Source organism: Lotus japonicus, chromosome 4, assembly GCF_012489685.1.
Source record: "Lotus japonicus ecotype B-129 chromosome 4, LjGifu_v1.2".
In the NCBI taxonomy this organism is placed as follows: Eukaryota; Viridiplantae; Streptophyta; class Magnoliopsida; order Fabales; family Fabaceae; genus Lotus; species Lotus japonicus.
This window is the reverse complement of record NC_080044.1, coordinates 34,269,803-34,282,695: the sequence shown is the minus strand read 5'-3', so window position 1 is coordinate 34,282,695 and position 12,893 is coordinate 34,269,803. Positions and strand designations below refer to the sequence as shown.

General features: G+C 38.5%; 1 pseudogene; it reads right to left on the bottom strand.

The window, feature by feature from the left end:
* Positions 1-1,690: 1,690 nt before the first annotated feature.
* On the bottom strand, positions 1,691-3,058 carry LOC130715774 (uncharacterized acetyltransferase At3g50280-like; annotated as a pseudogene).
* Positions 3,059-12,893: the final 9,835 nt, after the last annotated feature.

Genomic DNA, 12,893 nt, shown 5'->3' with positions numbered 1-12,893 from the left:
CTCTTATTTTCATGAAATTTATCAACTTCACATCAGCTTGTCCAACGCTAATGAATAAATGTAGCGCTAGTATAATACTCCATCCATTCTTATTTAACTGTCCACTTTGAGTGGAGATACACGTATGAAGGGTGTGATTAATTTCATTGATTTTTAGAAAAAGTGAGGATTATTTTTCTATTTTACCTTTTAAAACATGTGTTATCTCTCCTAATTTATTGTATTGAGAAGGACATTTGTTGTAAAAGCATCATTTAATGCTCTCTTGAAATGTTAAGTGGACAGTTAAATAGGAACAAATTTTTTTTTTTCAAAGTAGACAGTTAAATAGGAACGGCGGGAGTATCTTATATTCATCATGAGTAAATATAAGTGAACCTTTCAAACGTAATGTTCAATTTTTCATAGCTTACTTGGTGAGCTAAGGAAAATGAAGAGATGACTGGGTTAAAGGTTAGAGTTCAAATTCTGACGAACAAACTAATTTACTGACATTTAACGACTAACATTTGTCTTTAAAAAAACTTGAATATTTATTTCATATAAAAAACGTACCAATTCAAATAGTATATGACTCAATTGACTTTTTCCATCGTAGTAGTAAATGTCATTACCAATTAATACCATCAAAAATTTTTCTTTTAAACGACAAAATAGATATATTAATCAATAGTTCTGACTTATGAGAACATTTCCTCAAAGAGAGGTACGTAACTCCCACCAAGAATAGAAGTAAGGAAAAACTTATCTTCATAATCATTCCCACCTCTTACCTAAGAATAAGTACTTGATAACAATAAGAATATACACCATTAAATGAATGACCTAAAATGTTTTTTTTTCTTATATATGTGATCGGAGGGTGTACTTCTGCTCAAGTCTTAACAGATCCTATATATGTTTCCTATACAGTGACTCTAAGGCTGTGATCAAAGGTTTTACATTTGGTGCAATATAGGTGTCACCTCATTTAATTTTGCATCTATCTCACGGGCGGACCTATGTGTACTTGAGGGGTACATCTGAACCCCTGAACAAAAAAAATCGCACTTAATTTCCTATATAATTCTTTTTTGAACCCCCTGAAAATTTTAAATTAAACTAGTAGACTAAGTTTTGCACCTATTTGCACTAAAGACCCACCTATTTGCACAACTATGTCTTGTATAAGTTCTAATGTATAAACATATTAAAGTTGTTTTTAATTATATTTTTACCGATGTGTTCATTTGAAAAATTTGAACCCCTGATGACCCCGGGGTCCTGGATCCGCCACTAATCTATCTGTATTCTATCACTAAGAAGCAGCTTTTAATAAAATCTCTCGGCATCTCTAGTGCTTGTGACTGCTATGTGATTGATGTTTTCTGTAAAGATTATCTGCAACTTATTTCCTTTTGGGACACATTGAAGACACTGACGCATTGTTTATAGCTTAGCTTGGCAACAGCAGCAGATATACGGTTCAATTTATTAAGCATTTCAGAAAGCTTTGCATGTTTTATTTAAACAAGTTCATGTTTTTGTTAAGAGCAGATAGACAAATTAGAAAGAAAAATGTTGGTAGAAAATCCATCTAGTACTAGATCCTCATTTGAACAAGAGGCATGACAAGAAAAATGAAACATGAGAGAGAGGGAAGAAAGTGACTTGCAAGACTGATGCATAAAATAGCAATAGGAGAAACAACCTAGAATAAGGGATTGCACACTGAAGCTACACTCATGAACTCCTCATCTGATTCGAGCGCGGTCATTGTATCTGGCAAAAGACACACCTCCAAATCAATGCTTCCCGCTCCCTCTCTACCTGGATATGAGTACACTTTCCCATCACTTTCGTTTGCGTAACCGCTTCTAACCGCCAATGCTTTCCCCATTCCAAATTCATTCCCATACACATTGAACCTTGGTGAATTCCCTATCCAAATGTTCGGTTCCAGCAACATGTCCACTTGAAATGTCATAGGAGATTGTAACCAATCTTTGAGCCACTGCTGCACCACCCCATCATTGTGGTTTGCAACAGCCACATGCAGCTTCCATGCCGCCCATCCTAGATTATTCTCAACCAACTCCCCCGCAGTCGCTTCAACAATGACCGCGCTAACCGAGTTTCCGAAGTACTCCTCAGGCAAAGGCGGTTCGATTCTTGATCGGTTGTTTGCGGCCAACTTGCATTTTGTTACCTTATCACGTGGAAGGTTGCGCGCACGCGTGATAGATCTCCAAACAAATGCTGATAATGATTGGAATGAAGAGATTTTCATTGCATTAAATGGCTGCTCTCCGTTAACCTTTGCTTTCAATTTCACAATAGACTCCGCTGAAAAATGGAAGATTCTCTCTCTCAACTTGGGCGATTCGTACCTGCAAATAAATTCATGATCATCATGATGTTTCAAGGGGAGATTTATCAGCGGACCGCAACCTTTTGGAAACCATCGATCGAGGACTGGTTTACGCGAAATGGGCACATCAAATCCACATTCATAATCATACCCTTGATGAGCTTGAAAGATCTCAGACCATGTATTGAAAAAATTCCAGAAACCAGCCCCGTCAGCAACACAGTGGTTCATGGAACAAGCAATGAAAACACCATCTACTAGTTCAGTAACCTTGATTGACAACAAAGGCATGGTGTGACCATCATGGTTAAGTGCTTTGTGGTGGTCAAAAAATGATCGAGTGAACAATGGGTGGGACATCAATTGTGGAAATGATATCAGATATGGTCCATGAATAAATCTAGCACCAGAACTATTTATGCAATCAATAAAAACTGCATAAGAGGGAGGGTCTTGGGTTTTCTTGGTAACAAGGCGACCCGCGAGTGGATAGAAATGGACGAGGGCGAGTGAAAGAGAGTGTTTGAGTTTATCTAGGATATTATTCATGAAATCTTGTTGATTCACAACAGATGCGGGCTTCTTGAAGAGCAGGCCAAATTGCATGTAGTGTAGAGACAATATGGTTACATCTTGGTTTGAATCTTCGATGGGGCTTTGCGGCTTGATGAAGCATTCAGAAACGATTTGTACAGTAGGGTTGTTCATGTTTCAGGTAGTGATCAGATGCAGAATTATCAAATTTGTGTTTACAGAGACTGTTTTGTTGGAGGTAGTGAGGCGTTAAAGGAAGCATTTATGGACTAATTTTTTAAAAACTTAATTATGGTAATTTTCTGCTGTAACTTAATTATGGTATCAATATATAAAGAAAATCAATCAAAATTATTATTACGTTTTTAAAGAAAAATCAATCAAAATGATTAATTAGAATGGCACGTCAATACGTGACCTAGCATTCACCAGAATTTAAGGTATAAAATATATTAAGTAAATAAAATTATTCTCGAAAAATTAAAAGAAATGTGTTTGGTGGGGGAGGTTTATGGTTCAATTCCTGCCACCCAATTTATTTAATCAATGTAAAAAAAAAAAAAATTAAGTGAACTATTATGGACATTATGTACAGTTTTTGGTCAAATTTGAAAGGTGGTAAAGTCAAATTGAAAATTATAGACATTTTACAATACCACTTGTAGATTTCTAACAAATAAAATTTGTTCCTAACCACATGCTTTCTACCCATATAGAAAACAAGAACATAATTTTAAACCACACTTGATTAACTCATACCCAAATTTAAGATGAAGCACAGAAAGCGGAAGCGTACCTAAATTCTCAATTGGAAATTGCTGAAGGATTTGGGGTTGTGATCTTCCAATTGTAGATCACCCTTAGGGTTCCTGATGTTCTCTATTTCTGATGGGGGTGAAGAGAGACTTTTTACGTTGTTACGTTGTCCTATCTACAATTGGGGCCCATAACCCATATAAGTAACTGCATCAGTTACAATTATATTTTCAACATTTCTAATTAGGCCCCTTATCAAATTAGAATATTGCCTTATGGTATCTGCACAATACTCTTTCATAACACATATGCCATTAGCCATAAGATCAATATTAAATAGACCACTTTAGTTTTGGCTAATTAAATAATGGCCCTAACACAATTAAAAGTTACATTTGTGACCCAAAATTCTAAAAGGAACATTATACTCTAAACCTACTCGATGAGACATACCCAAAGCTTTATTCCTATCTGAAGAATTTCATGTTTAGGTGGAAGGGATCTAAGACTCACTGATCAAAAGATCCCTCTAGCTCCTAACAAGACAATCCTATCTAAGCGGTGAGTATCCCGACTGTCACTCGGTTATGACCTCATTCCCAACTCAAGATATTATTACCTAAGGATTTAAGTCTTCCATTGTCACCTAGAAAACCTCAACGCTTCCCAAATTCAAACATGTCCTCGGATGACTAATGCAAAGGGCGGTTCCTTTCATTTACTAAACTCACACCCACTTTTCAATTGTCATGTAAGCCATGGAAATCATCTAATGGAAAATCGATACATAAAGCACTAAGGAAATTAACATACGTAAGACATAGGTGTCTCTCCCTGATGACACGGGATTCTATGAGTCTTTTTCTTAATATCTTGCATATTTTCAATAGGTTTGTTAGGTTATGTTGGTCATTTTAGGTTAATTTAAGTTTAATTCATGCATCTTGCTATTTTAATTATATTTAGTTACTTTCTTTGGTTTTTATGTTATTTCATTAGGATTTACTTAATTTATTTTGGTTGGTTATCTTATTTTATCTTCTAGTTAATCTTTTCTATTAGGTTTTACTTATTTTCCTTTATTGTTATTGTTATTTTAGGAGAAGATGTGGAAACAAGGAGCAAATCAAGGGAGAAAGATATGAATTTCGAAACATGAGACAATCTGGATTTCTTTGCGCCAGTTCTGCACCAATTTCCTGTTGCATTTCGCGCAGACGCGCCAAGGAAGTAGCTGCTGGAAAATTCTGCGCCAGTTTTGCGCGAGTTCCTTCACGAAGTTCGCGCATTTGCGCGAAATATCTGTCAAACTCTATTTAAGTGCGTTTTAAACCTAATTTAGACACTTTTTCACGTTAGAACTTGGAGAGCTGCGTTTTTGGGTTTTTGCTTAGAGCTTACTTGGTTCTTTGTCAAGATTTTGAGGTTTGGCTTGAATTTTGATTTGTTTCCATGACTATGTCAGGCTAAACTCCCTTTGTGTTAGGGTGATTGATCTATTTTTCCTTTAAACTATGTTTTGAACCAAGTTTCAGTTATGATTATGATTTCTATTTTAGTTTATGAATTTCTCATCTATTTTAATTGATACTTTCTATTGCAATAGTTTGTCACACTATTTTCTATGCAATTGGAAAATTGGTAGAATTTAGGGATTTGGGGAGGAATTGAGCAAGGGTCTTTACACCTTAGGGATAAGGGTAACAAATTGCTTGTGTTTGCCTGATCTAAATTGAACGTTTATCCCTGATTAATTAGGATTAGGTACTAAGGAATTAGCTATCACTAATTAATTGGAAGGGACACTTATGCAAGGAATTGATAAGTGGACAATTAGGCTTAGCACCTTGAAACTTAATTTGATACATAATTATAACTGATTGGGGAGATACATAGGGAGAAGGTTAATGAAATCAGGATCCCTAGCGCGCTTTTAAATTGAATTCATTTCAACAGTGTTATTTGCTTTCTTTAATTTTATTGCAGTTAAGTTACTTACAAAAAATCAATCATCTCTTTATTTGTATTTTTATTTTTACGTCCTATCATTCTAAGTTTAGTTAATTTAGAGTATAAACTACGCAATCCTTGTGGTTCGATCTTTTTATTACTTCGCGAAACTGTACACTTGCAGATTCGCTATCGATCTTTTTGGGGAGCTCTTCAGGAGGCATTGGGAACAAGGCTGAGATTAAGTTCTGCTTATCACCCACAGACTGATGGACAGACTGAGAGGACTATCCAATCATTGGAAGATTTACTACGAGCTTGCGTTTTGGACAACAAGGGTAGTTGGGATAATCTATTGCCATTGATTGAGTTCACTTACAACAACAGTTTTCATACGAGCATAGGTATGACACCGTATGAAGCTTTGTATGGCTGCAAGTGTCGAACGCCTTTGTGTTGGTACCAAGATGGAGAGAATTTGTTAGTTGGACCAGAACTTCTGAAACAGACAACAGAGAAGATCAAACAGATCAGAGAGAAAATGAAGACTTCTCAAAGTAGACAGAAAAGTTATGCCGATTAGAGGCGCAGAACTCTAGAATTTGAAGAAGGAGATCATGTGTTTCTGCGAGTTACACAGACTACAGGAGTTGGACGAGCGATTAAGTCAAGGAAACTTACGCCAAAGTTTATTGGACCTTACCAGATTACTCGTCGTATAGGACCAGTTGCTTATCAGATTGCACTACCACCATTTTTATCAAACATTCACGATCTGTTTCATGTGTCGCAACTGAGGAAGTATATTGCGGATCCGACGCATGTTATCGAACTTGATGACATCGAGTTGAAGGATGACTTGTCATTCGAGACGCCGCCAATTAGTATTGGTGACACAAGGATAAAACAGTTGAGGGGAAAAGAGATTGTGTTGGTGAAAGTCATTTGGAACAAGGACACTGGTGATGCGACATGGGAACTGAAGGAAAAGATCAAGGAACAGTATCCGGAACTTTTTGCTGAACCTTAAGTTTCGAGGACGAAACTTTCTTTTTGGAGGGTAGTAATGTGAGACCCAAGTTTTTAAGCTTAGAATAAACCGAATAAAATTCCTTTTCACGATTAGTTTGATGTAACGTGGAGGAAAACCTGAATAAGTGTTTATTGAATGGAATAAATTTGTGAAGGAGAAAGTTCAGGAAAAAGATAAGGATTGTATCAAAGTCGATAAAAGTTATAGCACGATTAGTATTCGCTTAAACCTAGGTTAAGAACGCTAGTAAATAACCAATTAACTCTTTAAGACACGATGGAAACTAATTCCAAAAATCTTCAGAGAAATGTTAGAACTTCTCTTATTCGTCTATAAACAAGCGTTTCGATACGAAACCCTGGAATGTACGAGCGTCAAATTCCAATACTCGGAAGTTTGCCGAAACTAAAACCCTGATAGTTCAAGAAACCTAAAATCAACGGACGATGAAGACTTTTTCTATTCGGAGCTTCAAACGAAGATTCCACACGCGTTGCCCATTTCTCTTGATATTTCTAATCTTTCTTCAGAACGAAGTTTTATCATCCGACATCAACTGCAAAAAGTAGTTTTTCGGGCAAAACCGATTTACACCGACTTTTGATCGTTTGATTTAATTCCAAGAAACCTGTTTTGAGTTCTGAAATTCTGTCGCCAGAACCTATCTTAGAATTCTCCGAGGAATACACAGGAAAAATCGGAATCGCGAAATTTTCATTTTTCCAAATTTTCCAAAACCTATAAATAGCAAGAAAATGAAAAATTTTCAAAAACTTACCCATTTCAAACCCCAAACCCGCGAGCTTGAAGGAGAAGGAGGGAGGAAGTGATTTTCGCCTTGCCCAATTGCTGCACCGTTTGTTGCTAATCGAAGACTTCGAGGTATAGAAACTATATCTTACTTCTGATCGTCAATTCTGTCGTCTTTCTCTATGTCTTTCTGTGCTCAAAGTTTTGAGCTTTTTGTAAAACTGTCCAAATAACTCGATTTCTCTGTCTAAACTTATTCCCTGCATGCCCATGAGCGTGTTTAGCGGATTACATTTTGCCGCCGGAATTCATTTCTGTTGGAAAAACCCATTTCTAGACAAAGTTTCGTTCTTTAAGCTGAAAATTCACGACTTATCTTAGCGCTAGTAGGATTAGTCGTCATAAACGTCGTTGGTGACGTCCCCATCCAATTTGTTTTTTGAAAATCCAGTTTTGAAATTCTGAGCTGAAAATAATTACCAAAATACCTCTGTGACAGTTTTCGATCCGAAAATTTTTCTGAGCTTAGATTCGTCTTAGTTACGGCTAATGATAACCTAGGAACCAAGTTTGATCGAAGAAAAATCGGCGCACCCAATTGTGAAAAGTGGCCGAGAGCTCCTCATTAGGGGGGGGGGAAATTTCGTTTTTCGAAAACTTGTCTTAACGCGTTAGATTGTCGTACTTCGGAGTTTATAATGCTTCGTGTAACCCTAGTACGTATTGTTTGCTGAGTTTCTGACTCATTGTGATTGATTTCTGTGAATTTGCTCTAAGGTTCGTTTGAGGAACTTTGTGGATTCGAAGAGGAAGATTGTGAAGGAAAACTTGGTGAGCGAGCTGGAGAACCTACAGGTGAGGGCTACTCACTGAATACTAGATAATGAATTAGGTGTCGACGATTTCGACTTGATTTACTGTTTATGCACTTGATTGTGTTTGACTGGGAAAAACGTTTTCTGAGGCTACGGCTGACAATTGATAATCATTTATCGCTTGATTGTTGTTGAGATTGATTCACATGCTAAGTGCTACCTGGTTAATCTAGGATGTGTGATATTTGCCCTATATGCTAAGTGCTACATGGTTATTCTTCAATGTGTTGATGTATGTGCCATGATTGTTGGGTTGTATTGCTTTGATTATGCAAATACACATATATCTGTTGTTCGTCAGAGTGAGGATAACGGGCAGTTATGCCAGAATTTATCATGAAATTTTGAGAAAGTTTGACGGGACGAACATAAATTTTGAGAAAGTTTGATGGATCGAGACCTTCTCTGGGAATTACTTGGGATTACGGGATCTTTTAAACTCATAAGTTTAGAGACAAAACTAAATGGAAACTATTTTACAAGAAAAATTCATAAGACATTAAACAACCTCTGAATCTTTAAATAATGATCACAATCGCAAATAAGAGCTTAGGACTTGAACATTAGTTTTGGAAAATGAGAAGTGTCGCCGAGTCCAAGTTTTGAGGAAACTAATGAGTTTCCGAGTATGTTGATACTCTTTGCTCGATGAGCAGTTTTGTTGTTTGACTATCTAAAAGATAAGTCGGGAAAATTACTAAGTTTCCGAGTATGTTGATACTCTTTCGCTCGATGCGCTGATTTGTTGTTGGGCTATCTGAAAGATAAGCCGGGAAACGGGTAGTTTCCAAGTACATTGGTACTTTTTGCTCGCTGAGTAGTTTTTGACCATCGGATGGAGATGAGTCGGATGATTCGAGAAATCATCATGAGATACTTTTTATAATTCATTGTCTTTTGTCGCAGAATCGACATTTACCTTAGGGTATTCTTTTTAGAGACAATAAGTTAGCTAGAGCACGTGACGACGTGACGAGTGAGGTCGGAGACGTTGTTTGGCTAATCACGTTGCATTCATGCACTCATTTTGAGGTTAATACACGGTGGGATGCCGGACCTCAGTGGATTCTAAAATGGTCATAAGACCCGGATTTCCACATAAGAACACTGCGGTGATTCTTAGTAGCAGACGGAAATGGCAGGCCTGCGGGTTTACTGCTGATCTGACTACATTTTGTTTGGTATAAGAGACGCCCGAGCAGAAATGGTCCCACCGTGGCTGGTGTTAGGGCTGACTCGTTGGTGCCCATCCCTCCGGATTGCATCTTGTTCCTTTGCATTTGCATTTCATGCACCATTCATGCTGATTTAGTTCCTGATGGTATTTGTTACCTGTTAACATTGTTTGAGATATGTTAATTGCCAGTAAATGTTATTTATTTTCGTTGACAGGATATACAATTTATGATGTTGCCATTCATATTTAAGCCTATGTGGCTACTATTTAAACTTTGCCTATTGGATGTACTATTATGTAATTCTTTGAGTTGACCCTTGCGCGTGCTACCTGTGTATGGGGGGCTATGTATGCCCTTTTTGTCAGATGTCGATGGCCGATTGGTTCGAGATGGTCGTCCCTTCGGGGGGGACCAGGTTTGAGTTGTTGGATACGGACACCCCGGGCTCTTGGGTGGTAGACCCCGCCGGTCACCGAGCTATTTACACGGGGCGAATAATGGAGGACCGCGTGGACCGAATGGGAAACCTGACGCACGGAGTCTTGAGACGCCACACCGTTAGCTTCAACCTACCACCGGGCGTGCACTGTGGCCCTGGAGTTGTAGTACCACCACCATCGCCTGAGGACGAGGAGGACCCTTCGGAGGAGTTGCCTGTAGGAGGGACTTCATCTGATTCTAGCTCACCCACCGTCGCAGCTGCTGTTGATTTGGGATCGGGTACAGTACCCGCCGTACCAGCTGTGAGGACCGATGCAGTCATAGACCTGATCATCTTGGATTCAGATTCAGACGACGACCATGGTAATGCGTAGCTCGGAGTGGTGTGTTGTACTCCTCTAGTCAGGATTAGGGTAGGAGTAGCGTCGTGGCTCTGATCTTCAGTTTTTCTCATTTTGGGGCAGGGTAGGTCCCCGACCTTTAGCTTTTTGTGTGGTTCTCTTTACGGGAGTCACAAGGAGTTGGTCGGATTAGGAGGTCTTCGGGCTGTTTTGAGCTGACCTACTTTCTTTTTGGAGGACTGTATTCCGAATACTGACCTTATATTTTGTCTCTGTACATATTTGCCGTCAGGCACTACTTTCCGTCACTGGAGGTTTACTCGTGACGTAGCATGTTTACTGTGGGGATTGTATATATATTTGTATATTAGTCTTGTTTATCTTTCGTCGATACGTCTTTAAATTCGACAAGTCTTTTATTTACTTAAAACAAATATCGATCGAAAAAAAAATATTCACGTTTTTCCGCTTTTATTTTCTTTTTGGTTACTAAAGTGACGCCACCGAAATCGGGGTGTTACAACATCCCACTCCTTCAAGCAAGCCTCTCAACTTTAGAGAACCTCCTATCTCTAGGTTTATTGAAAACAATTACAAAAGATACCAAAGATAGATAACAAAATCACTATACATCTATTTATAGAGCTTTTTTGGCATGTCTGGCGCTAGGAATTGGCGTTCCAGCGCCAATTGCATAAAACGTTTATATTGGCTTCGGAGTGCTGGGTGGTCAAGCGCTGGTGCTGAGCGCCCAAGCGCCAATTTCTGGCAAAAGTTTCTGTGTGCTGAGCGCTCGAGCGCTAGTGCTCAGCGCTCAAGCGTCAATTGCTCGCCCAAAAACCTTCAGAATTCCAACTTAACTTCACTTCAATGCAAACTTCAAACCTCCAAACCTCTTGGCCTTTCTTCTTCTTCTATTTCACCTGATTATTCTCATCAAATCTCAAGGAAAAATATCAAGAATGACAACAGTTTATTGACACAAGAGACCCTAGATCAATGACAAATGCTAAAAGATACAAAACTATGCTAAAATATGAAAAAAGACCCTAAAGAACCAAAAAATTACTAAACACATGCAAATGCAAAACAAAATGTAAAAATGCATGAAAAAGGATGAAACACTACATGAGACAAGGAAAAATGCTAAAAAGGAGCGAAGGAAAGACCCTAAAAACATAATATATACCCGGGTCAACAACGACTTAAACATGCATGAGTTTCATTGTTCAACCAGAAAGGTATAAATACCTGGGATGTCCTGATCTTGAGCTTTTCCTACTCATTTAGTGGTTCGAGAACATAATCTTGATTTCCTTGAGTGGGTATCAAACCCTCAAGCACTGAAGCAACTGAAGGAGTCCGAGTAGAAGAATCGAAAATCATGGCAGTAGTGATGAGTAGAAGCTAAGGGGAAAGCTTGTTGCAAAGAAGAAAATATTTCCAAAGGAGGAAATATGAGAGAGTTCAGAGAATGGAAAGACGAAGAGATTAAAATGAAGTAGAAGAAGATTGAAGGGAGAAGAAGGTATATATATTAGTGTGTGAATGTGGAAAATATTTTTTTTTTAGGCTTAAATACTCCAAAGGTCCCTATAATTGTAAAGGGAATCAATCATGGTCCCTAAATTTTTTTTGCATCAAATGTAGTCCTTAAATTTATTTTTTTAATCCAATTGGCTCCAAAGTGTGTTTGAGCATGATGTGGCATGAATTTTGTCCAATCTGTATTTCCAGGTGGATTACTTTTTTATTTTTAATGCATATGTGTAAATGATTTTAAAAAATTAAAATTAAACCCAAATTAAAACCCTAATTTGTCATCTCTTTTCATCACACACGACCGACCTCCTTCTTGTCTTCCCTTTTCTGGTGCAGTACCCACACCACCATACCACCATGCTACTTCTTCCTCTCCCCAACGTGACAACCACCATTCAAGCATATTCCTTCTTCTCCCCCTGTCTTCGGCAAGAACGAAACAGAGCCACCACCGGCCACACCACCACCGTAGCCTCCTCTGTTCTGACGAGCTTCATCCACAACCACAAGCCCCATGGACGAAGGAGCAGAGAAGTACGACGAGAGAAAGCGACGAGAATTAGAGACTGAACCACCACGACGACATCAATTTCTCTCCTATTTTCCGGCGAGATGGTTTAGCCAAAGGTGAAACCAACATCACGACTAGACTCCCCTTGAAGCCAGCTTCAAAACCCCTAAATCAATTTGATGATCGGCCGCCGTCAACTCCGGCGCCGCCACTGCCGTCTTCTCCGGCGAGTGGGTTTTGGAGGCGTTCAGTTTCAAGTTCCTTTTCGTTCTCTTGTTCAGTTTCTCGGCTTTGCATTCTGGAATCTCCTGGGTTCTTCTTAAATTCTGGGTTGCAGCAGGATGCCAAAGATGGACAAGGTTTGTTTAAAGGCTTCCTTTATTCTATTTATGAATGGACCATGAATCCGGTGGCTTGAAATCTATTGCTTCCTAATCCTATGATTGGCTGCTGAAAATTCCTGTTAGAGGAGATATAGTGTGAAGGTTGTTGGGCTCGTGAAGGATACAGGAGTTGCCTAAGATGGGTTTTTATTTTGAGCTTTTGCTAATCTGTTTCTATGAGGGAGTACTTGCTTTTTTTCTCTGGATTTTTCTGATTCTTGTTTTGTTTTGAGGATTGAAGAATGATGA